The following is a 22,632-nucleotide window of genomic DNA, read 5'->3' on the forward strand; positions in this document are numbered from 1 at the left end:
GGTTATGCTGATAGGGTGAGATGAAGAGCGTTTAGAGCATGAACACTGTCATGGACCAGTTGGGCTGAATGGCCTGTTTCTCTGCTGTAAATTCTATGTAATTCTATGGTGACTGACTTATTCCAGGTCTCATCCGGATGTTGCTTTAGGGCTTGCTTGAGCGCAGTCTGGAAATTATGTTCTCTCCAGTTATCCCTCCTTCCAAGGCGGAGCATGTGGGTAATTGTGAATATGGTTCCACAATTCACCATGTTGGAGCCATGTACTGTTCATGGGAACCTCTTTTGTTAAATGTGTAACAATGAAGAAATAATGCACAGTGCTAATGCTCCAAGTGTTTATCTTTAAATAATCTGGATATTATAGCTAAAATCAGCCCAATATCATACTGAAGCTTTTTAAATATTCTGTAAATATAAAATAGCAACATTCTTCATAAAGTAGTTTTCCAGGACAACATAGTATATATAGACTCCACCAAAGTGTAAGCCCTTGATAACATTATAGGCATATGACCTTTAAATTACAATTAAAAAATAGCACACATGCTATTTTTTAATTGTAAACTTAAGAGAAAGTAATTCAGAAAATGGAACTTGACTGACTTAAAAATAAACCAATCAAAACAAAAGACCGGGCAGTGCACCATGGATGTGAAGTCGCTTGAAATGCACTTGGGTGAGATGTGCCAGGCCCCCTACAGGACATAGACATGTTCTGATTCAACTTCACAGCTGCTGTAGCACATCTGTAGCAAGCCTATAAGGTTCCCGGGTGGTCCAATGGAATGGATGGGAACTTTAGAAAAATTACACTTGGACAGTGGTGCAAAAACGGGCGATGTCAAATCAGCAGCTGTTCAATGCTCCGCCCGACTTTCTTTTCCATGACTTCAATGGAGAAAATTGGGTGGAGTATAAAAGGAGCTACCAATTCACTATCGCCCGTTTTGCACAACTGCCCAAGATGCATTTCCCTCCCATTATTCTTAATAATTTTAACATTCGCAGAGCCAATTGTCCATCTCCTCTCTGTTTGCCATTAAGATTTAACTGGCATTAGTGAGTGGAGTGAGTGGAGCTCTGCACTTGGAAGCGTGCATGCATGCACAGAACTCTGCTTTGCCTGGTCAGAGAGCAACATGGAGCTGGTAGTATGCCTTAGGTCTACTGGCCCCACATTACTCTCAAAGCTACTGGCCTCAAACTAGTATTGCAATATGACAATGCCTTAAGTGAAGGTGAATTAAGGAATTGACACAGGGACATTTTTCTTTTCATGTTGTATTATTATTAATGTTTCTTTCTTCCTTTGATTACCATAACCTCTACATTTATAAACTAATAAAATGCTGGCCCCCCTTTGCAATTTTCCTTTTTTTACATTTTTTGCTTCAAAAGTGATGTTGGTGATTCATTTTTTAAATTACTTTTTTGTATGAACTTTTCTGCTTGTCAAAGTGAGGGATGGTGGTGCTGGGATATGAAAGACTTTTCCGTTTTGGCACTAGTGTCAGCATCAAACACTCTCAAGTCAGATATTGCAAGGTCAGCTCCCTCGATCTGCCCCAACGATGTACCTCAGCTCCCTCGATCTGCCCCAACGATGTACCTCAGCTCCCTCGATCTGCCCCAACGATGTACCTCAGCTCTCTCGATCTGCCCCAGCGATGTACCTCAGCTCCCTCGATCTGCCCCAACGATGTACCTCAGCTCCCTCGATCTGCCCCAGCGATGTACCTCAGCTCTCTCGATCTGCCCCAGCGATGTACCTCAGCTCCCTCGATCTGCCCCAACGATGTACCTCAGCTCCCTCGATCTGCCCCAGCGATGTACCTCAGCTCCCTCGATCTGCCCCAACGATTACCTAAGTTCCAATTTCAGAAGGGGCATTACTCCAGAGTGACATTTCAGTTTGTCGGACTAACTGCCTGTGGCTTCTCTGACCACTGATTTGATGCCAATTTGTCTTAAATTAGGGACAATTTTGTGCTGTGGATGCATGAACCACTAGGAATTGGAGTGAGACTGCCCAAATTCACATGTGTCCCTACAATCAGCAGACGGAGAAGGCATTTCATCCCATCAATCTGGGTGAAAGGCCAATGTATAACTCATTGCACCAATCTAGCCCTTCTAATTTCAATTCCATTGTAGAGTTCTGAATATTTTAATTTATATCAGGTTCTAATGAAAACTCCAATCTGTTTGTTCTGGAATAAGCAACATGGATCTGATAAATGAATAAGGAACAGCCAAATTATTTGGTTAGTTTAAGGCCTCATATCCCAGTGCAAGGGAATGCTTATTATAACATAAATAGGGCAGAGCAAGTTAAGAACCCCCTGTGGTACTTGCTTCAAGCTTTCATGATTGATGGTCTCTTATCATGTAATCAGATCACTTGTTTTTAATCATCGATCTTCTGATGAATTATATTGTTGCAGGTGTGCTCTTAATTATTCCAATAGAATTTGGAAATCTTGGTCAGAAAGTTGGTTGATTAATGGTTCATTAACCGTTGAACCGTCACTAATACTAATGGTATACAGACCTTGCACGGTTTATATTGATTAATGGTATTTGAAATGACATTTTTAGGACGATGAGATGGATTGTCCAGGGGTCCATTACTAAGGACTTCAACCACTCTGTGGATGACATCCCAGATGATTAGCAGCAAGATGCACAGTTGAATTGAGGGGTTCACCAACAGTGAGAAATACAATTGCTGCCAACCATTTTTATATGTACTCACACCAGATAGTGGTTCCATTCTTTACTGTACTTACCAGTTTTAGCTGCTATTTTTTGGCAGTGAGGTTCACAAATGGTGCGATAGATATGGTAATACAGATGGTAACAATGTATCATCTGAAGGCGAAAGAAAAAATTGTGCTTATTGCATCTTTCTCAAAGTGCTTCACGTATAATGTGTTGTACATCTTACTGTGAGCTGCACTTCAAAGTGATTAACTGTAGAGGGAATAGTGTTAATCACTTTAAGTGCAGCAAACAGCAATGTGTGGAATGACCAGTTAATCTGTTTCAGTGGTGTTTGTTGAGGAAGGAATGTTGGCCAGGATATCAGGACAACTCTTATTTGAATAGTGCCAGAGGATATTTAATATCCTGAACAGGCCGATAGATGGCCTTAGCTTAACATTCTATCCAAAGAATGGAACCTCTGACAATGCACCAATCTCCTGAAGCATCAGCCTTGATTATGTGTACAAGTTCTGGAGCAGGGCTCGAACCCAAAACCTTCTAACTGAAGGACAAGAATGCTGCTGACTAAGCCAAGCTGAAATCTAAGATATGGTTGATGCACTGCTTCTTGTGGTAGTAGAATGCAATAGAGTGAAAAGAGTAGTTATTATAACTTGATGATTTAAAAACATTTTCAACTTCTATGTACAGGTAGAATACTTATTTTTTGATTGCATGGTGCTTGTGGGAGAGTATAGTGGCACATTAGGTTTGTTGTCATGATTATATATACGCTGGGGGAAGCACATATTTAGCAGCTGGGATGGTGAGGATAAGAGGTCCTACCTATTGACCTTTTTATTTGAATAGTTAGCTGTTTCTAAATAACTAAAACTTTTGGAGTCTTCTATGTTCATTGCTCAAATGACATCAAACATTAAATGTGAACGTCCCCCCAAAAAAACTTTTGCCACTTAAGTTGGTTTGTTAAAGCTAAGCTGAGGTTTCAGTGCAATACTGAGACTGCAATGTTGAATGAGACGTTAAAACCAAAGCCTTGTCTACTTGTTCAGGTGGACACAAGACTATTTGAAGAGCAGCAGGAGAGTTCGCCTGATCTCCTGGCCAACAATCCTCTCTGAACTAACACCACCACAAGTAGATTAACTGGTCATTTGTCCCAAGGATAGTGTAGTAATGGTTATGGCACTAGACTAGTAAACTTGATGGTTGTTAGTTCAACTCCCATGACAAGTTTTCAAACTTAATTCAGTAAGTATGGTAATTTGTGGCTGGTACCAAGAAAGAAGAATTGTACTAAAAGCCCAACTGGTTCACTAATGTCCTTCCAGGATGGAACCTTCCAGTGGTCTGGTCTACCTGTGACTCCAGTCATCCCACTCTGCATATGTTGATTCTTATTTCTCTCTGAAGTGACTTGACAAGCCACTCAGTTATAAAAACAATTGCTACTCAAGAGGAAGAGGCTCACCACCACCTTCTCATAAGAACATAAGAAATAGGAGCAGGAGTAGGCCATACGGCCCCTCGAGCCTGCTGCGCCATTCAATATGATCATGGCTGATCTTTGACCTCAAATCCACTTTCCTGCCCTATCTCCATACCCCTTGATTCCATTAGTGTCCAAAAATCTAGCGATCTCAGTCTTGAATATACTCAATGACTGAGCATCCACAGCCCTCTCGGGTAGAGAATTCCAAAGATTCACAACCCTCTGAGTGAAGAAATCTTTCCTCATTTTGGTCCTAAATGGCCGATCCCTAATCTTGAGACTATGACCCCTAGTTCTAGACTCTCCAGCCAGGGGAAAACAGCCTCTCAGCATTTACCCTGTCAAGCCCTCTAAGAATTTTATGTTTCAATGAGATTACCTCTCATTCTTCTAAACTCCAGAGAATATAGGCCCATTCTACTCAATCTCTCCTCAAAGGACAACCCTCTCATCCCAGGAATCAATCTAATGACCATTTGTTTCACCCCCTCTAAGGCAAGGGGACAGCAGTACCCCAGGTGTGGTCTCACCAGAGCCCTATATAATTGCAGCAAGACCTCGTTACTCTTATACTCCAACCCCCTTGCAATAAAGGCTAACATACTATTTGCCTTCCTAATTGCTTGCTATACTTGCATGTTAACTTTTTATGATTTGTGTATAAGGACACCCTCTGACTAGCAACATTTCTTAGTCTCTCACCTTTTAAAAAATATTCTGCTTTTCTTTTCTTCCTACCAAAGTGGATAATTTGACATTTCCCCACATTATACTCCATCTGCCACCTTCTCGCCCACTCACTTAACCTATCCATATCCCTTTGCAGACTCTTTGCATCCTCCTCACAACTTACTTTCCCACCTAGCTTTGTATTGTCAGCAAACTTGGATACATTACACTCGGTCCCCTCATCTAAGTCATTGATATATATTGTAAACAGCTGAGGCCGAAGTACTGATCCTTGAGGCACCCCACTAGTTACAGCCTGCCAACCCAAAAATGACCCATTTATTCCTACTATCTGTTTTCAGTCCGTTAACCAATCCTCAATCCACGCTAACATCAACAAATATAAAACCAAGTTTGGTGGCATACAGAAATTTAGCTGCGTTTGTCACCTAGATAACAACAGTGACTGCCCTTCACAGGTAATCCATTGGCTGTGAGGTGCCTTGGACAACATTGGCTACACTTAAAAGGTACTTCATTGGCTGTGAAGAGCTTTGGGACATCCTGAGGTCGTGAATAGCACTATATAAATGCAAGTCTTTCTTCTTTCTTTCTTGGAACATCCTGAGGATGTGATAAGATGCTATATGAAAGAAATAGGAAATAAGCAGTTGTTGCAAAAAAACAAATACTGCCACACTGTTGTAAACACTGTGAAGCTCAATTTGAATCAGATGTTGAGTTCAGTTAAAGTTGCAATGTCCCACAGTTACTAACATTGAACAGGGCATCGTTCAAAAATGCTCACGAGTTTAGGGCTGACCCCAAAATAATGCATTTGTACTGAAACATGTTCTTGCAGTTTGGAAAAGATCTTGGTTAGTAACACGCCAGTTTGCATCATGCTTAGTAAATGCTGACCCTGATCCATTCCTTGCATTCAGTGCCTTTCTCTGCAGGTCTTCAGGCAGTCAGACAGGCCAATTTTTGGCTGATGCAGGGGTGTTGAAAGTATTAATATTAATAATTTTATCACCAACAGTAGCTCTACCAATTGATAATCTGTAGTTCCAAAAGAAACTGCTGAAAAAGAAACAAAGGTGTGAAGCATAATACTCCATCGTAGCCTCCAAGGTCACCATTTTAAATGGGGTGGTCTCTCGCAGCCCACCTGCAATCTGACCTTACTTCTCCTGTGGGATAGTGACAGATGTAATGGGCTCACTGTCCCATGCACAAGGACAGCTTATCTACAACGAGCCAAGATCAGATAGATTAGGGGCTCCAGTAGGTTAATTATAATTTCTAAAATAAAAAGTATCCCTGTAGGTATGGAGAAAAGCCTGTGTTTGATAGTTTACATTACACTCTGTATAGCCTCATTATGCAAGGAAAATAACAAATGGATTCGCAATTTCTAATTAACTATAATCTGTCCGTAGCCTTCAAACCTGATTCAGTGATAACATTAAATGGAGCTTTATCTGCAAAGGCAGATTTCCTTTATGGGACTGTCATGTTTCAGAATTGTTTGACCATTTTTTTTCTGCTGAAAGCATTTGGAAGTGAGTTCCATTTAAGTGTGTTTTAAAACTAAATGAATTCCCACTGGTTTAAAAAGCCACAGGCTGCAGCCACTGAGTCGGGGGAGGGAGGGGGGGTTTGAGATATTAATGAGCTCGGCATTAAAGAGGTTTCCACAATGATGGAGGACATTAAGCGATTTTTTAAAATCTCATCTCAGATGGCTTAACAAACATCCACATCTATTATGGTGGGGATGATTCTATTCATGTGAACCCAGATGTCTGCTGAGAATATACCCTTAGGCGAGTCACTTTGGTTGCTGAATGGCAAAGGAGTCGGAAGCATGTCTTTCCACCTCCTGTGAGCGCAGGAAGAGAAAACGAGACATTGGGGCACAAATCCTCCCGAACTAACGGTGAGCTTAACAGCGCTCTCCGTTGTTAGTGACGAATTGAAGGAGCAAGTTCTGGCGTTTGCACGTGCGCAGTGAAACGCAGAAATCCAGAACTCGCTCCTAGTTGTTCGCCAGTGATATGACAGCTTTGAATTAAAGGGACCTCGCACGCTGCAATCAGGGAAATCATTGAAAAAGCACCAACTTGCTTATCTGCCCAACTGGAAAGTAACTAATTACTCCACCAAACAGGTATGCTTAAAAATACCAGGTCTAAACTAAGTTTTAACTGTGCAGTAAGTCTTAATGACTGCCAAAACAACTAAAAATTAACTTTTAAAAATGTGGAGTCTCGTACTACTTTTTATTTGAATAGTTTTTGGTCATTAAAAAAAAATTGAAATTAAAAAATTAAAATTTTCTTTTACATTTCCCTTCTGTCTCTTTTATTTAATTCAATTATTTCTTTGGCTTTTTATATAAAAAAATAAATTTTTATTTACAATTACATACAGAATAGTAACTTTCAATGAATGAAGTCTGTTTGCCTGTTTCAGCAATACAGGCTGAATTTGTGGGCGTGACTTCTCTTCCTGACAGATTTTGTGGGCGTGTCTTCTCCTCACAGATTTTTCCAGCCTTGTAAACTCATGCTGCTCAGAGGCTGGGTTAATAGCGTGCAATTTTTTAAAAGTTCAAATGTCTTTTGAATGAGACAATAAATGGAGGCCCTGTCTGTCCTCTTAGGTGGACGTAAAAGGTGATTGGTTTAAGGTGACTGGCAAAAGAACCAAAGGTGACATGAGGAAAAACTTTTTTACACAGCGAGCGGTTAGGATCTGGAATGCACTGCCCGAGAGGGTGGTGGAGGCAGATTCAATCGTGGCCTTCAAAAGGGAGCTGGATAAGTACTTGAAAGGAAAAAATTTGCAGGGCTAGGGAAATGGCGGGGGAGTGGGACTAGCTGGGTTGCTCTTGCATAGAGCCGGCGCGGACTCGATGGGCTGAATGGCCTCCTTCCATGCTGTAACCTTTCTATGATTCTATGAAAAGATCACATGGCACTATTTTGAAGAAAAGCAGGAGAGTTATCCAAGGTGTTCTTGTCAACATTTATCCCTCAACCAACATCATTAAGATATATTACTTGGTCATTATCACTCTGCTGTTTTGAGGGGACCTGCTGTGTGCAAATTGGCTGCCACGTTTCCTACATTACAACAGTGACTACACTTCACTGGCTCTAAAGCATTATGGGAGGTCCTGAGGTTGTGAAAGGTATTATATAAATGCAAGTTTTTCTTTCATGCTTTTCTTTATTATGGGCATTGGCCTTTTACATAGTTTTATCAATAATGATAAATAATAAAATGTACATTTTAAGAATACTAATTTAACCCTAGTCACCTCGTGGACAGTCCTTGGAATGTGCATGCAATCGAAAAAAGATTACATCTTTTAAAAAAGTCAATAAATCGTCCCTTAATAGAATCCATAGGAAAGCTAATAAAAATTTAGTTCAGACATCTTGACAGCCATAAACCTAAAGCAGTTGCCCCTTTCCAAGGATCCCAATCATAGGCACATCACAAACACATCTAAACACAGTGTTGGGGGTGCTTTACTGAGGTGAGGGTTAAGGAACCTTGTTGGGGTGAAGTGGTGGAAGCTAAGTTCACATTTTTCTGCACAGCAAAAGCGTAATAGTTCAATTCAGTGTTATCGCATTTTAATTAAATTGTCAGGTCATTTACAAATACCCCTGAGATTCGTGCTAGTTATAAAGACCATTATGGTAAATGTTTGCTAAATCATAATTGGTGTGAGTCAGTGTGCTGCGTTCAATGTATCAAACCATTTATTTTAGCAGCAAGAACTAGCATGCAGTAATATAGCAGTTAAAAGTGACAGGACAAAAAATTAAAATTGGTGCATCATTTAAACAACAATCACTTGCTGTCGTCTTAAATAAAGGACCGTTCTAGTTGATTTCAAGTTATTATTGAATCAGAATTCAAGTTAATTGAAAATTGCAAATATTTTGTTGTTTTCCTTGTACAGCAAGACTATATTAGCTATAATGTAAACTACCAAACATGGCTACATTCTATCTCCAACCATTTTAGATGGAATTGGAAGTGGTTCTACAGAGTGAAGAGAGAGGTTAGCAGAATTTGTTTTTATGCAGAGAGTTGTTTGAGCATGGAATAGGTGGTGAAAGGGCCATTGCATCTTTTGAGGGAAGGGAAGGTAAATATTTGAAGTAGAGGAAGATACAGGGCTATGGGCAGAGATCAGAGCAGTGGGATTAGTTTTGGATTGCTCTTGAGCGAAGAGTTGGCACAGACATGTTGGGCTGAATGGCCTCCTTCTCTTATGTAAATGTCTATGGCTCTTTGGAATTTCAATCACAAGTAACATATTTTTAAAATTTCTTTTTGTTCATTAAGAATGGTGGATGACAATTTCACGCTGTGCAGTTACCAAGAATTAGGTTAAGGTTTCCACAAACGCATTTCATGGGGAACCTTACAGCCAGCAGAGAGAGGGGACTTTCATTCCAACAGTTTGGGTGAACACAGGTCCAGGTTCTAGGCATGAAAGGACAGGGCAGTAACCTACTTGGTCTCAACAGATAATAGAAAAGTTCCTAATGCAGTCTGTGGTACTACAATACATGGTCTTTGGTGGAGCGCTAAGGCAATAATAGTCATTAATTTCCCTAATAACACCAGTGCTCTCTACAATGTATTGCATCACAACCTTTAGTATTCTCTTTTTTATGTGTGTTCATCAATGTGACAGATGTCAATGCTATGATTGGGAAACTTTTGCATTTGTATTTATTTTTCTTCTAGGTAATTTTATCTATTCTTGAAAGCATAGACTCCTTGCTGGGGCACAGTTTATAAGGTGTTGGGCATTATTCATGTGTCAGAATATAGAATCATAGAATCATAGAAACGTTACAGCACGGAAGGAGGCCATTCGGCTGATCGAGTCCGTGCTGGCTCTATGCAAGAGCAATCCAGCTGGTCCCACTCCCCCGCCCTATTCCCATAGCCCTGCAAATGTTTTCCTTTCAAGTATTTATCCCGTTCCCTTTTGATTGAATCTGCCTCCACCACCCCTCTTGGCACTGTATTCCAGATCCTAACCACTCGCTGCGTAAAAAAGTTTTTCCTCATGTCACCTTTGGTTCTTTTGCCAATCACCTTAAATCTATGTCCTCTGGTTCTTGACCCTTCTGCCAATGGGAACAGTTTCTCTCTATCTATTCTGTCTTGACCCTTCATGATTTTAAATATCTCTATCAAATCTCCTCTCAACCTTCTCTGTTCCAAGGAGAACAACCCCAGCTTCTCCAGTCTATTCACGTAACTAAAGTCCCTCATCCCTGGAATCATTCTATTAAATCTTTTCTGCACCCTCTCTAAGGCCTTCACATCTTTCCTAAAGTGCAGTGCCCAGAACTGGACGCAATACTCCAGTGGTGGTCGAACCAGTGTTTTATAAAGGTTCATCATGACTTCCTTGCTTTTGTACTCTATGCCTCTATTTATAAAGCCCAGAATCCCGTATGCTTTTTTAACCGCTTTCTCAACCTGCCCTGCCACATTCAATGATTTGTGCACATATAAACCCCAGATCTCTCTGTTTCTATACCCCTTTTAAAATTGTGCCCTTTAGTTTATATTGCCTCTCCTCATTCTTCCTACCGAAATGTATCACTTCACATTTTTCTGTGTTAAATTTCGTCTGCCATGTGTCCGCCCATGCCACCAGCCTGTCTATATCCTCTTGAAGTCTATCACTGTCCTCCTTACTGTTCACTACACTTCCAAGTTTTGTGTCATCTGCAAAATTGGGAAATTGTACACCCAAGTCCAAATCATTAATATATATCAAGAAAAGCAGTGGTCCTAGTACCGACCCCTGGGGAACACCACTGTACGCTTCCCTCCAATCCAGAAAACAACCGTTCACTGCTCTCTCTGTTTCTTGTCATTTAGTCAATTTTGTATCCATGCTGCTACTGCCCCTTTTATTCCATGGGCTTCAATCTTGATGACAAGCCTATTATGTGGCACTTTATCAAACGACTTTTGAAAGTCCATATACATCACATCAACCGCATTGCCCTCATCGACCCTCTCTGTTACCTAATCAAAAAACTCTATCAAGTTACAACAATGAAGAATGGGAACGGTGGTTGATTCACTCTTCTGGTGTTGACTGTTTTTCAGAGCTTGAAATTGAAAGATGTGAGCCCTTCTTATCCTTTTGTTTTATTCTGTTCCGTTCCAATACAGGACTCACTTATTTTCCAGCTCCTACAGAGTTCAAATCCACAACATTAACCTATGTTTTGTCTTTACCAGTGCTGTATATTTCTAATGTTTTCTGCATTAAAGCCTGTTCCTGCATCAAGCCACCATTTATTTATTCTTTGCATAATTTAAAAAAGAAAAACCGCTGTCTGTTCCGATGTTGTTTCACCAGTTGCTGTTCTTTTGTCTGCTATACCCAATTTAAATGTTATATATATGTGTGTGTGCGTGTGTGTGTGTGTGTGTTTATATATGTATCCATCCACAGAGAGATGTGTTTTCAAGCTGATAGTGGGGAGGGTAATTTAGTAGAATTCTGGAAAATTTAGATACGCAGTGAAATGCAGTTGCTTTGTAAACTAAAGTTGTTGACTTTGTACATCCTGTTAAAATGATAATGCTGGTACGTATTGATCATTTAATATATTGGGACTTGATACTGGCCTGTTAGAGGGGCTGTAGCAGTCTTGCAACTGGGCTGGGACAAGCTGCCAAAGGCACGAGGTCAACTGTAACACCCTTACTGCCAAGATCAGCTAACTCAGCACAGACTGGGGACCATCCTGATCTGTACAAATGGCAAGCCAGAGCTCAGTGCTTTTCCCTGACAGTGCAGGACAGTTTGAGAACTTGGCATGCTACGAATACTGGGCAATGTCCCATCACTGGTACTGCAGCAGATCAGTGCACAATTGTGCCAATAGGTGACACAAACCTCTAGCCGACATCAGCAGCTTATTTAAAAATGAAGGGTACACAGAAACAAAGGTTAGCTTTGTTGCAGTAAAGGACTTGCTGTCCTTTGCATATGTCTTATCAATGACAGCAATGGTACAACCACAGCAGATTTGTCTCTCTTGCCAGCTTCAGTAACCCATTGCTGTCCTAGTTGAATCAGTTTTAAAATAAGATTCTGAGAATTTCACTAACTTCAAAAGAATCACAGTAGCTCGACAAGCTTTCTCGCTGATGCCTTGGGGAAATGAACTGTCCAGTGTGATACTGAGCCATACAGTAATGAGTTGGTTGATGTCACCTCAGGCAACGGTTGAGGCCGTAATTAGCAGCCTTGGTCTAGGCAGCAGTAAAATTATCCAGGGTTTCCACCCTTGATCACGACCCAACGACTCCTGTTAGTAAGTGCGCTGTGTGGACATTGCATAAGGATATGATCAGGTTGTGATGCCATGCCCTGGAGACCGCCTTCAACAATCGTTAGGCTCCTTGCATATGCAAATGAGGGGCCTAATGCTTGCTTAAGGACCTGTCTCGGAAATTGGTCAACGCTGAGTTGATCATGGCCAGGCATGCTACGTTCAGGTTTTCCTGTTCTTGCTGCAGCCTAACCAGCTGGAGGCTGCAAACAAAAAGGTATGTTTCTTCTTTTTAAACTTACCTTGATGTGAAGCCAGGAGGAGCAGGATCGAGCCACATTCGCCTCCCTCCAGTTGTCCTTCTCCACCCAGGACCTACCCGAGGGCTACTGCCGGTGTGGCAACCAGCTCTAATTGGTGGGGGGGGGGGGGCAACAGGTAAGCTCTGGATGCCCGGTTGGCGTCATCGGCTTGCTGGAATTATGCCAATGAGGCCCAAGGCCCAATTTCAGACAAGCCTCAGGCCTCCGGCTTTTGATGATCGCTATTTCGGGTCCGTAAATGGGCCTAAGCCAATTTCTAGCCCAGGGAGTCCAAAGACTCAACTGGCCTTCAGAGAGAATGGCTGTCGATCCTAGCAAGAGACCCTTTGATGGGGCAGCAATGGCCATGACTGCTATCCTGCATTCTTTGATGGTCTCTGATAGGAGTTCCCAAAATGAAACATCCATTGTTTTGCAAGAAATGTGTAATTTGGTTAACAGAATTCAAAGTGGAAACGGGCATCAAACCAGATGACCTGACTTTGTATTTCAATGACAGAAACAAGGGCTGTTTCTGGTAATTGCAGGCTGAAGTCCATTTTAAAAATGCCAGGACATTGGCCTGGTTAAAATTTTACTTAAAAATATACAATATAGAGATCCTTAAGATCTGCTACAGAGCAGACCCATCACCTCAGCACGGCCCAAAGATTGAACCTCACCCATCCAACTGTTAACATCCCTGGTTAATTTAAAGAAGCAATTTATTTGAGTTTGAAGCAATAGGCAGTGCTTCGCTTTGTTGAACCGAAACCATTCAGACCAACAAGCTTTTAGTGATTAGTTAGTTCCACTTTTGACCCCATTTCCCAATAGATCAATGACTTCTTTCTTCTTGTTAAGGATGTTGGAAGGAATATTATTAAAGAGATTGTGTATGGACCATTAGAGTCTGGATAGTTGGTCAGCAGGAGTGTTCACAGCCATACATCACAGGAGGTTGTAGAACCAGACAGCGGGTCTCAAAGGGCAGGTGCTGCTGTAAATCACTGTTTGGTTGAATTCTGATGTTGCTGAAATACAACGGCTTCAGGGCACAGGATTATGTTAGTTCTAGTCTTCTCGCAGGAATATAACATACAGAAAGGATGAACTGTCCTATACTTTGTCATAGAGTTAAAGAGAAGGCTCAACTGTTTCATAGAATCATACAGCACAGAAGGAGGCCAATCAGCCCATCGTGCCTGTGCCGGCACTCTGAAAGAGCTGCCAATGAGTCCCACTCCCCTGCTCTTTCCCCATAGCCCTGCAAATTTTTCCTTGTTTGTTTGTTTATCAAACAATAAAATATCGAAAGCTATTGGTTTACGTAATCTGCAAGTCTCAGGAGGGTGGGTGATGTTTGTCCAATATTAGGACGAAATCTACGGTCGGTGAGTCACCACTCTAAATTTATATGTCATATTTAGGCTTTACTTGTAAGTTTATTCACTGCTTTGACACTTGGATCACTGTCCTTTCTGTTGTAAAATCACTTTTTTTGTTCCTGAGGTTAAGATTGTTATCGTTTGAATCACGAGGTGATGTGGTGAATGAAATTGCAGTGTCTGTACTTTATACTGGGAAACATGCTGGAAGAAGCAGGATGTAGAGAAAAAGTTAGATAGAGAGAGACAAACCCTGAGTGAGAGGGAAATGATACTGGACTGTTTAGAGGCAGCGAGAATTATTTCATTCTAATACTATATTATTGGCTTTAAAAGGTGCTGTATGCCTTTTCCTGGCTATTTTTATAGACCCATATGGGAATGTTTTAAACTGTCTCACCCCCTTCAATTGAAGACCTGTAATTAGACTCTTTTAATTACGTTTCTTTATGAGTGCCAGGTTAGGTTGAGTGGTGAATTGAATTCATTTAGCCTTCCGTGGTGAATAAAATGAGTACCTAATCTAAGTTACTGGGTGAAGGGGGGAGGGGAGAGCTGACTGCAGGGACTGTGCCCAGGAATAGGCTACCGTCACCAGTATAATCTTTGGACGTTCCTGACCGTTGACGATAGAAATGGGTATTGGTGACGTCTCATGGCGCCATGCTGTGGTGACAAAATAAACCTCCTCTCTAATTACCGTTCTTTTTATAGAGTTTCTGAAACTGGTTTGTCACAGACGATTCTACGTCTAAATCTGAACACAAATCATTTGTTGTTTTTTCTTCTTCTGTACTGAAAAAGTCAACCTGAAATTGACAAGACAAGCGGATTATTGAAAAGTGGAGATGGCAGCTCGAATTTATTGTGCTATTTCACGTTTTGTAACTCTATTTACTAGAAAGTAATTTTAAATTGGCTTCTGTCCGATTCAAAAGCTGTGCTCTCTAAATAATAAGGCAATCCATCTATGTACCAAAACTTAAACAAAGTCCAAATTAAATCGTTCATCTCAGGTGACGCTTGGCGGAGTGAATTAGATTGGCGGGACCAAAGTTTCTTCCCCCTCTTTGCCAGCTGTAAGAGTCTTACTGGAAATACATTTGGGCAGTTTCAACCCAGTTTTTAAGTGGACAAAGGCCCACAGCATAAAACTACATGATCGGGGCAATTTTAACCTAACACGCCCATCGGGAAACTGACGGAATTGGGTGTAATCTGGCTTTACAGCCTGCCCGATTTTACTCTCCATTGAAGTCAACAGGGAGTAATATTGGGTGGGGTGCAAAACCAGAGTACCACCCGAACCCACGGGTTTCCTTCCTGGTGAGTTAGGTTCAAATTACCTCCAATATAATTCAGCAACTATCAGCACAAAACTGACAACCTTGGTCAGAGAGGCCACAAGCTTGGCAAGTGTGGGAAATGGAAAAATGTCATACTGATGAAGTAGGGGCCACTGTTCTGAGGTTCATTTAAGACGCTTTCCTTGGTTGCTATTTCTACAGAAGTTCTAAACCTGTTCTTTTAGAATGCTTTTTACTACTTCACCCAAAAAAGGAAGCTTTACTTCTCATCTGACCTGTGAAGTATCTGACTTGGGAACACTTCAGGTTGAGACTGGATGCCAATAGTGAGAAATGCTTTCCAGCATTGATGTCCTCCATTATGAATAATACAAATTTCTCACCCTCCTAAAAAATAATTTTAAATGAAAGGGCTCAACCTGTGCCCTATTATTCTTTCTGTTCTTCAGTTCCAGGTAAATGAACACATTTGATATTGTGCTATGTACAATGGCCCTGAAATTCTTTGTGGTGCATTCTGGCATTTATGCCGGGATCACGCCTACTGGTGCCCACCCAGCACTGCCTTGCTGGTTTTGGCAAGGTCAGTGGGAGGGCACCTAGATTACATGGTACTGGTGGGTGCCTATGCTACTAAGGTGCTCACCTGACCCATGTGGCAAGAAAGCCCAGTGCCTGTCTACCATTGGGGCAGGGGGGACATTACCCAGACCCTCCAAGATCCCATAGAGTGGGAGAATGGGAGTAATTGGACAGCTCTTTCAAAGAGCTGGCACAGGCATGATGGGCCGAATAGCCTCCTCCTGTGCTGTACATTCTATGTATTTCTGTGCAATACCAGAACTTACTAAGGGTTTTCTTTAGAATTATCACAAAATAACGTCTGCATAGCAATACTTTTAAAACAACTTGGCCTTTGTTTTTCCAAGGCCTCCCTGTCAAGTTCTGTTCATGCCCATCTTCTCAAAATGGCACTAAGTTTTCGTCTTGGGGAAGCTGCCCTAAACTTTGCTTTTTCTTCTGTTACTGATAATTCTTGTCAAAAATAACTGCAATCATAAAATTGTGACAGTTGTGATATCTTGCAGTTTAAACAATGACGTAGAGAGAAATGTGCCCATTTGTAGTGTGAGGGGGCAAAGCACAACGAGGAAAAGAAAATTATTGTTTTGTGCATTTTTAAATATTCATGAATGAAATTCTGGAAAATGTGTACAGTTATCTATTTTAATCTTCTTTAAATCACTTAGCCAATGCTCTCCAATGGACCGGGGCTGTAGTGCGTAAATTCACAGTTGTAGAATGGACCATATGCGATCCCAGTCTGTGCTGAGTTTCCTGCTGCTTATCATAACTATTCGGTGTCAGCCGTGGTTCAGTGGATGCACTCTCACCTCTGAGTCAGAAGGTTGTGAGATGGCTTATTACAACACCTTGTGATACATTTACCTACTAAGCCATGGTGTTGGGGGAACAGAGCTAACACCCTCTTATTTCTAGAGTCCCACTCTAGAGACTTGAGCACAAAATCTCAGCCATCACTTCAGTGCAGTACCGAGGAAGTGCTGCACTGTCTGAGGTGCTGTCCTTCAAAATTTCTACTTTTATAACCCTCTTCCCCCCAATATGTGTGCAGCTGCACTCATTTTATAAACCTGTGTACATTGTATAAGCCTGCGTACATTGTATAAACCAGTCTGCATTGCTGGTCTGTGGCAAGTTAGCTGATTCCTGTTGGGACAGGGGTAGGGACACCACGAATTTGGCCTCAGTTCCACTGGGCTAGGCAGGCTATCCAGTAATCCCTGCTGCAATGTGCATGCATGTGCCCATTGGGTAAGAACAGGATCAGCTATTGACTGATATCCACTGTGGTTAAATGGCTTGCTAACAGTTACTGTCTAAACTGACAGTGCCTGAGGGCAGCCATATGACTGGACACCAGCAAGAATCAATGCCTCTGGGGGAGGAGAAAGGAGGAAAAATATTCTCTTTCCTAGCCTAGGAGTTCTAAGACTTCATGTAGTGTGGCGGCTGACCATAGTTAACTCAGCACAGACCAGAGATGCCTTATTACAAACACCCTGTGATACATTTACCCACTAAGCCATGGTGTTGGGGGGAACAGAGCTAACACCCTCTTATTTATCATCAATGAAACTTTGTTTGAATTGGAAATAAGCTGAACGGTAGCAGACAGCTGGAGAAAGTTTAAGGCCACCAGAGGGCACCAATACCAATTCCTGTACCACGCAAAATAGTGCAATATCCTAGGATGGTTTAGAAACCCTTTACTTGTGGCCAAGGCTTGTGTGATCCTTACAGTGGGTCAAACTCAAATTGTAAGTTTTATTTTCTTGAATCATGCGACACTACGATTGAAAACTCAAATGTCAAGAATTTATTAAACAATTCATGGTTAAAACTGGTTCGCATTTGACTTAAGATGTGAACAGTTCAGGATAAAGTTAATTTATGAATCCATCGAACTTCTGGAGACTAATATTGATGATCTTGTGTAAACTCATACCGTACCTGCAGTGCATCAGAATTATTTTTGCAATTCCCAGTGATGTGCTGGCTCAGAACAGTTCAATTATACATGAACATTAGTGCGCAGTGAGAAAGGCCATTTGGGCCATCAAACCTGTTCCTTTCACGAGCCTTCAGTCTATCCTCTCGTGTAATCTACTGAATCTCCTCAGGGACAATTCTACACCAGTAATCCCTCATCCCCCCCAAAGGCAATCATGCAAAACTCCGGAATATTCCTCCATCCCCATGTATCTGCATCTCCGCCCTGACCTCACGCTATTGTTATTCTTTTAAGAAAATAAAACGAGGTACAAAGATCACATTTGAAAAGTCATGATGTGGAGATGCCGGTGATGGACTGGGGTTGACAATTGTAAAAGTGAATTTAAAATAAAATTGCTGGACTATAACTTGGTGTTGTAAAATTGTTTACATTTGAAAAGAGAGGGGGAAAAGGTTAAATTCGGGTAGAGACCTTTCATCAGAATATTGGCCTGCCTTTTGTCTTTTAAAATATGTTTATTGAACCTGATGTGCATTTCGAGCAGATTTTTTTAATTTCAGGTTTCCAGTTTGTTCTTTTTTTATCTCTAAAGTATTTCGATAGTTCAGCCAACTCCATGTCTCTTCTCATTTTTAACAAATCAGCAATCGATCCAATTCCTTCCCAGATACTTCAAGGAAGCCAATTCTTTCTGTTAGAAGAAGGGCTTTCTGAAAGTAAAATACTTTAACTGTGAAGGAATTATTACTGAAGGATAACGGAGCAGCTGAGGAGGAAAACACAGCCATTAAATCTCTTCCAGAAGGGTGCAAAAACTCGAGGATATTAATACAAGGTACTGCTGAATATCTGATTTATACATTCATCTTTTGAGAGCGAGCTGGGGAAGTATTTAGAACACAAAGTACGACCCCCACTCCCGACTTTCCTTCTCCGTTAACTTTAACTCACAGCTTCTTTAGTTTATCACATCCTCTGTTTTTTTTAGTAAAATACGTTCCTACATCCACGTTATTGAGTCCTTTCTGAAAAAAATAACTTGGATGATCTAGTGGGTAACTGCTCCAAGGAGCCACACTGACCAGGACATACTAACACCTATGCTGAATTAGGTGATCTCAGCTAGGAGAGAAGTTAAGAACATAGGAACAGGAATAGACCATTCAGCCCCTCGAGCCTGTTCTGCCATTCAATTAGGCCGATCTGTATCTTAACTCTACTTACCCGCCTTGGTTCTGTAACCCTTAATACCTTTGCCTAACAAAAATCTATCAAGCTTAGTTTTGACATTTTCAATTGACCCCAACAGCTTTTTGGGGAGAGGGTTCCAGATTTCCACTACCCTTTGTGTGAAGGAGAGCTTCCTGACATCACCTCTGAATGGCCCAGCTCTAATTTTACAGTTATGCCCCCTTGTTCTAGATTCCCCCAGCAGAGGCAATAGTTTCTCTCTACCCTATCAATTCCTTTAATCATCTTAAACACCTCAATCTTCCATACTCTATACAGTTCTATACTTCTATACAGTTGGGACACTATAAATGTCCTGGGTGAGGAGGGGGTTGTGAAAATAAGGTTGCCAACTCTCCAGGATTGTCCCGAATTAAAGATTAATCTCCTTGCCACTGCTGCAAGCAACCCGGGAGAAAAATCGTTGGAGCATTTAAAAAAAGTGTGTGCTTTCTTTCATTTTCTTTTGTTTATCAGTTATAAAAATATTGGAGGGGGGGGGTGGGGGGGGGGGGGGGGGAAGAGCTGTTCGACTGGGCGGGGAGTTGGAGGCGGGAGGTCATCGATGAAACCTCCAGGAATACATCTGACCAGAGTTGTAAACCCGAAGGCTCCAACTGTTGACCCTATCCAGTGATCTGTGCTGGAAAGTCTGTGCGTGTGGGTGTCTGCTGAGTACATGATCACGTTTGGCTCTAGTCCTGATCCCCATCCTGTCAATGAATAGCCTCATTGTCAAGGTTCACACATGAACAACGGTCACTTAGCTGACCAGGGAGTGGCCAGTGCCTGTGGAACCATACCTAGTAAGAGTCAACACCTTCAGGAAAGGAAGGAAGAAATTTGTAAAACAAATTCTTAGACCCTGCCCCCTTTCCTTAACTTTTCAGTTTCCAATAGGAATAGATTTACCTTCCTCAGCCTCTCTTTACAACTCAGCAACCTGAAACCTGGAACCAACCATGTCGTGCGAATTCATGATTAGGTATCGGTGACTTGTGTTGAAAGGAGAGTGTGCACGTGGGGGGTGTGGGGGGGAGTCCACCTCAGGCTGCGAAGAACCTTTTCATGGCAGACTACTTACGAAAAGCCCAGGAGGATTTATGCTTTGCCGTGCAGGACCCTGTAAAATCTACAAGAGAGAGTCAATTCTCTGCGATTTTGTCATGCAATGCTGGCCTCAAAGATGTTCAAGAATCTTGCGGAATTTTTTTACAAGGAGTTACTGAGTTGGGCGAGGAGGAGAAGGAAGTTGAGGATTACCCCAGAGTGACTATGTAGACATGGCATGTATATAGAACTGGAAAAATAACTCGGCAGTAGCTGCATTTTTTTCTAGTGCAGGATTACTGGGTCTCAAACCTCATGCAGTACAAGTGAGTGGCTTGAATTTTGTTGTAAAAAGACATTGAACAAGTCTCCCCTGAGCCCTATATAGAAAAAAAACCAACTGCAGAGAGAAAAAAAACATTCCTTCTCTCCAGGGATAAAAACATTACCCACTTTAATCAACTAGGTCAGTCTCTACGTCCTCCTGCATTAAGGAAAAACACCTTGTAAACGCTGTTTTCATTTTTATTGCAGTTAATAAAAGGCTTGAGCTCACAGCAACTTCCACCCTTATCTCCTTATCTCCTCCTCTGCATATTTCTCTCTGCAGAATTCCTTGCGGTGGGCTTGGCCACAGAGTGCAGCAGCATCGAGGGAAAGCACTGCCCACTTGTCACCCTCGATGTTGCCCCGTGTCCTGTTCTGTTACTATATGATGGATGGGTTAGCCATGTGCGTGTAGTTAGTGTTATGCTTGCCCTCTAGGCGCTTACAACTGTATGAAAGCATTAGACTCCCAGCACCAAGGACACTGCTGTCAACAAAAAGGTAAGTTGAACTGGATGTAATTTAGCTGTGAAATATCATGCATTTGTAATAATCTATTTTTCTAAAGCTATTGGGATTTTACTGGTATATAAAATATTGAATGTATGAGAGGTACTTGTGTGAACTCTGAGTCTGTGACTTCTGAAAAGGAACACCCTGTATCAACTAAAATATTCCCTTTATTCTACTATTCCTATTAATCAAATATTGTAGAATGTACAGGGATTTTCTGCTGATTCTGTTACCTTTATAATTCATGGCAACTAATTTTCTCAAAACCTTTCCCCAGCACAAACTTGTACTTGTAGGTTTGCTCTGCAGACAGCATTAGCAATATTTCCTTAACTGCCAGTGTATCAGATTCAAAAAGTCTGGGACGGAGAGTTGAGTTGGGAGGGTGAGTGCAGGGATGTTGCGCAAGTTAACCTATTTTAGTGATGCAAGGATCAAAAATTACCAGTGCCTGAAAATCCTTGCAGTGACTGCTTCGAGTACTGTCATTTACATGTTATAAAATTGTTTACAATTGTCAACCCCAGTCCATCACCGGCATCTCCACATCATTTACAACATCCACTGTTTGCTATCGGTGACTGATAGGGTGTGAAATCCCTGTGTTGTGAATGCTGGTCACTGAAGCAATCACTGCTGATTTTAATAGTGACATCTGGAGTCTTGCACTACTGAGGGATGAATGTTTATGGCTGGAAGTTGTGGGGCTGTGCATTGGGTGGGAAAATTACAAGTGCTGCGATTACACGGTGAGAGGTGCAGTTAGACAGCTCTCTTTTTAGGCGATAACATAGCACAGCTGTGCTCAAACACATGTACTTCCGCAGGGGTTTTAGCAAAATTAAAATAGGTCATCAATAATTGATGTAAGAAATCAATATTTGGAGGTAACTTCACAACAGGCAGAACTCTCTGTGTGGGGCTGAGGGCAATCTGCATGACCAGAAGTGAAAAGATTAAATGCAACTGCTAGGATGTTCAGTGACAGTGACATCTCATGCTGGTTTTTGGATGTTGTTATGTAATGATGGGCACCTCTCGACTAACACCGCTGTATTAATGAAGTGTTAGTACCTTCATCGTAACCACATAGGAACCCTGTCTAAAGTTTCCCACTTTATAATTGTCACTGCAATTGATTAACTGCCCGTGTTTCTGTTCATATAAAACTCGACCAGTGGCCTCTCATTTGTTCCTTTCTAAAAGCATATCTGGATAAGTGATTCAAAGGAGAGATTATATTAGAGTAGGTCGAGGTTAAAGATCCCATGGCATTATTTGAAGAAGAGCATGGAGTTCACCTGGTGTCCTCTCTTACCCACCATCAAAGACTGCTATTCATCTCGTTGTTGGTGGGATCTTGCTGTGTGCAAAATGGCTGCTGCATTTGCCTAACAGTGACTGCATTGTAATTCATTGTATGCAAAGCGTTTTGGGATTTTCTGAGAGATATGCTGTATAAATGCAAGTCTGTCCAATGTGCGGCTTGCACTGGCACAGGCATAATAGGCTGACTGGGTTCCTTCTGTGCTGAAATGCCAGTGGTTTTTGTGTACAGTATTGAGTTTGTAAAAACATTTGTACAAACTAGTCCTACTCACTATGGTTGAATGGAACGATGGATTGTGTTCCCTAAACCTTCACCTCATTATCATAACAAATAACTCTTATTGGTCAGCTTGGCTACATACAGCTGTGGGATCAGCAGCTGGTTATAAAGTGCCATCACATAGGGTCTGG

At 41.6% G+C, this 22,632-nt stretch overlaps 1 protein-coding gene across 5 annotated transcripts in view; it reads left to right on the forward strand.

Annotated features, from left to right (window-relative positions):
* tspan18b (tetraspanin 18b) overlaps window positions 1-22,632 on the forward strand; it is a 95,166-nt gene that overhangs the window by 39,634 nt on the left and 32,900 nt on the right. The window lies entirely within an intron of this gene.

The sequence above is a fragment of the Heptranchias perlo genome, chromosome 27, assembly GCF_035084215.1.
Source record: "Heptranchias perlo isolate sHepPer1 chromosome 27, sHepPer1.hap1, whole genome shotgun sequence".
NCBI lineage: Eukaryota > Metazoa > Chordata > Chondrichthyes > Hexanchiformes > Hexanchidae > Heptranchias > Heptranchias perlo.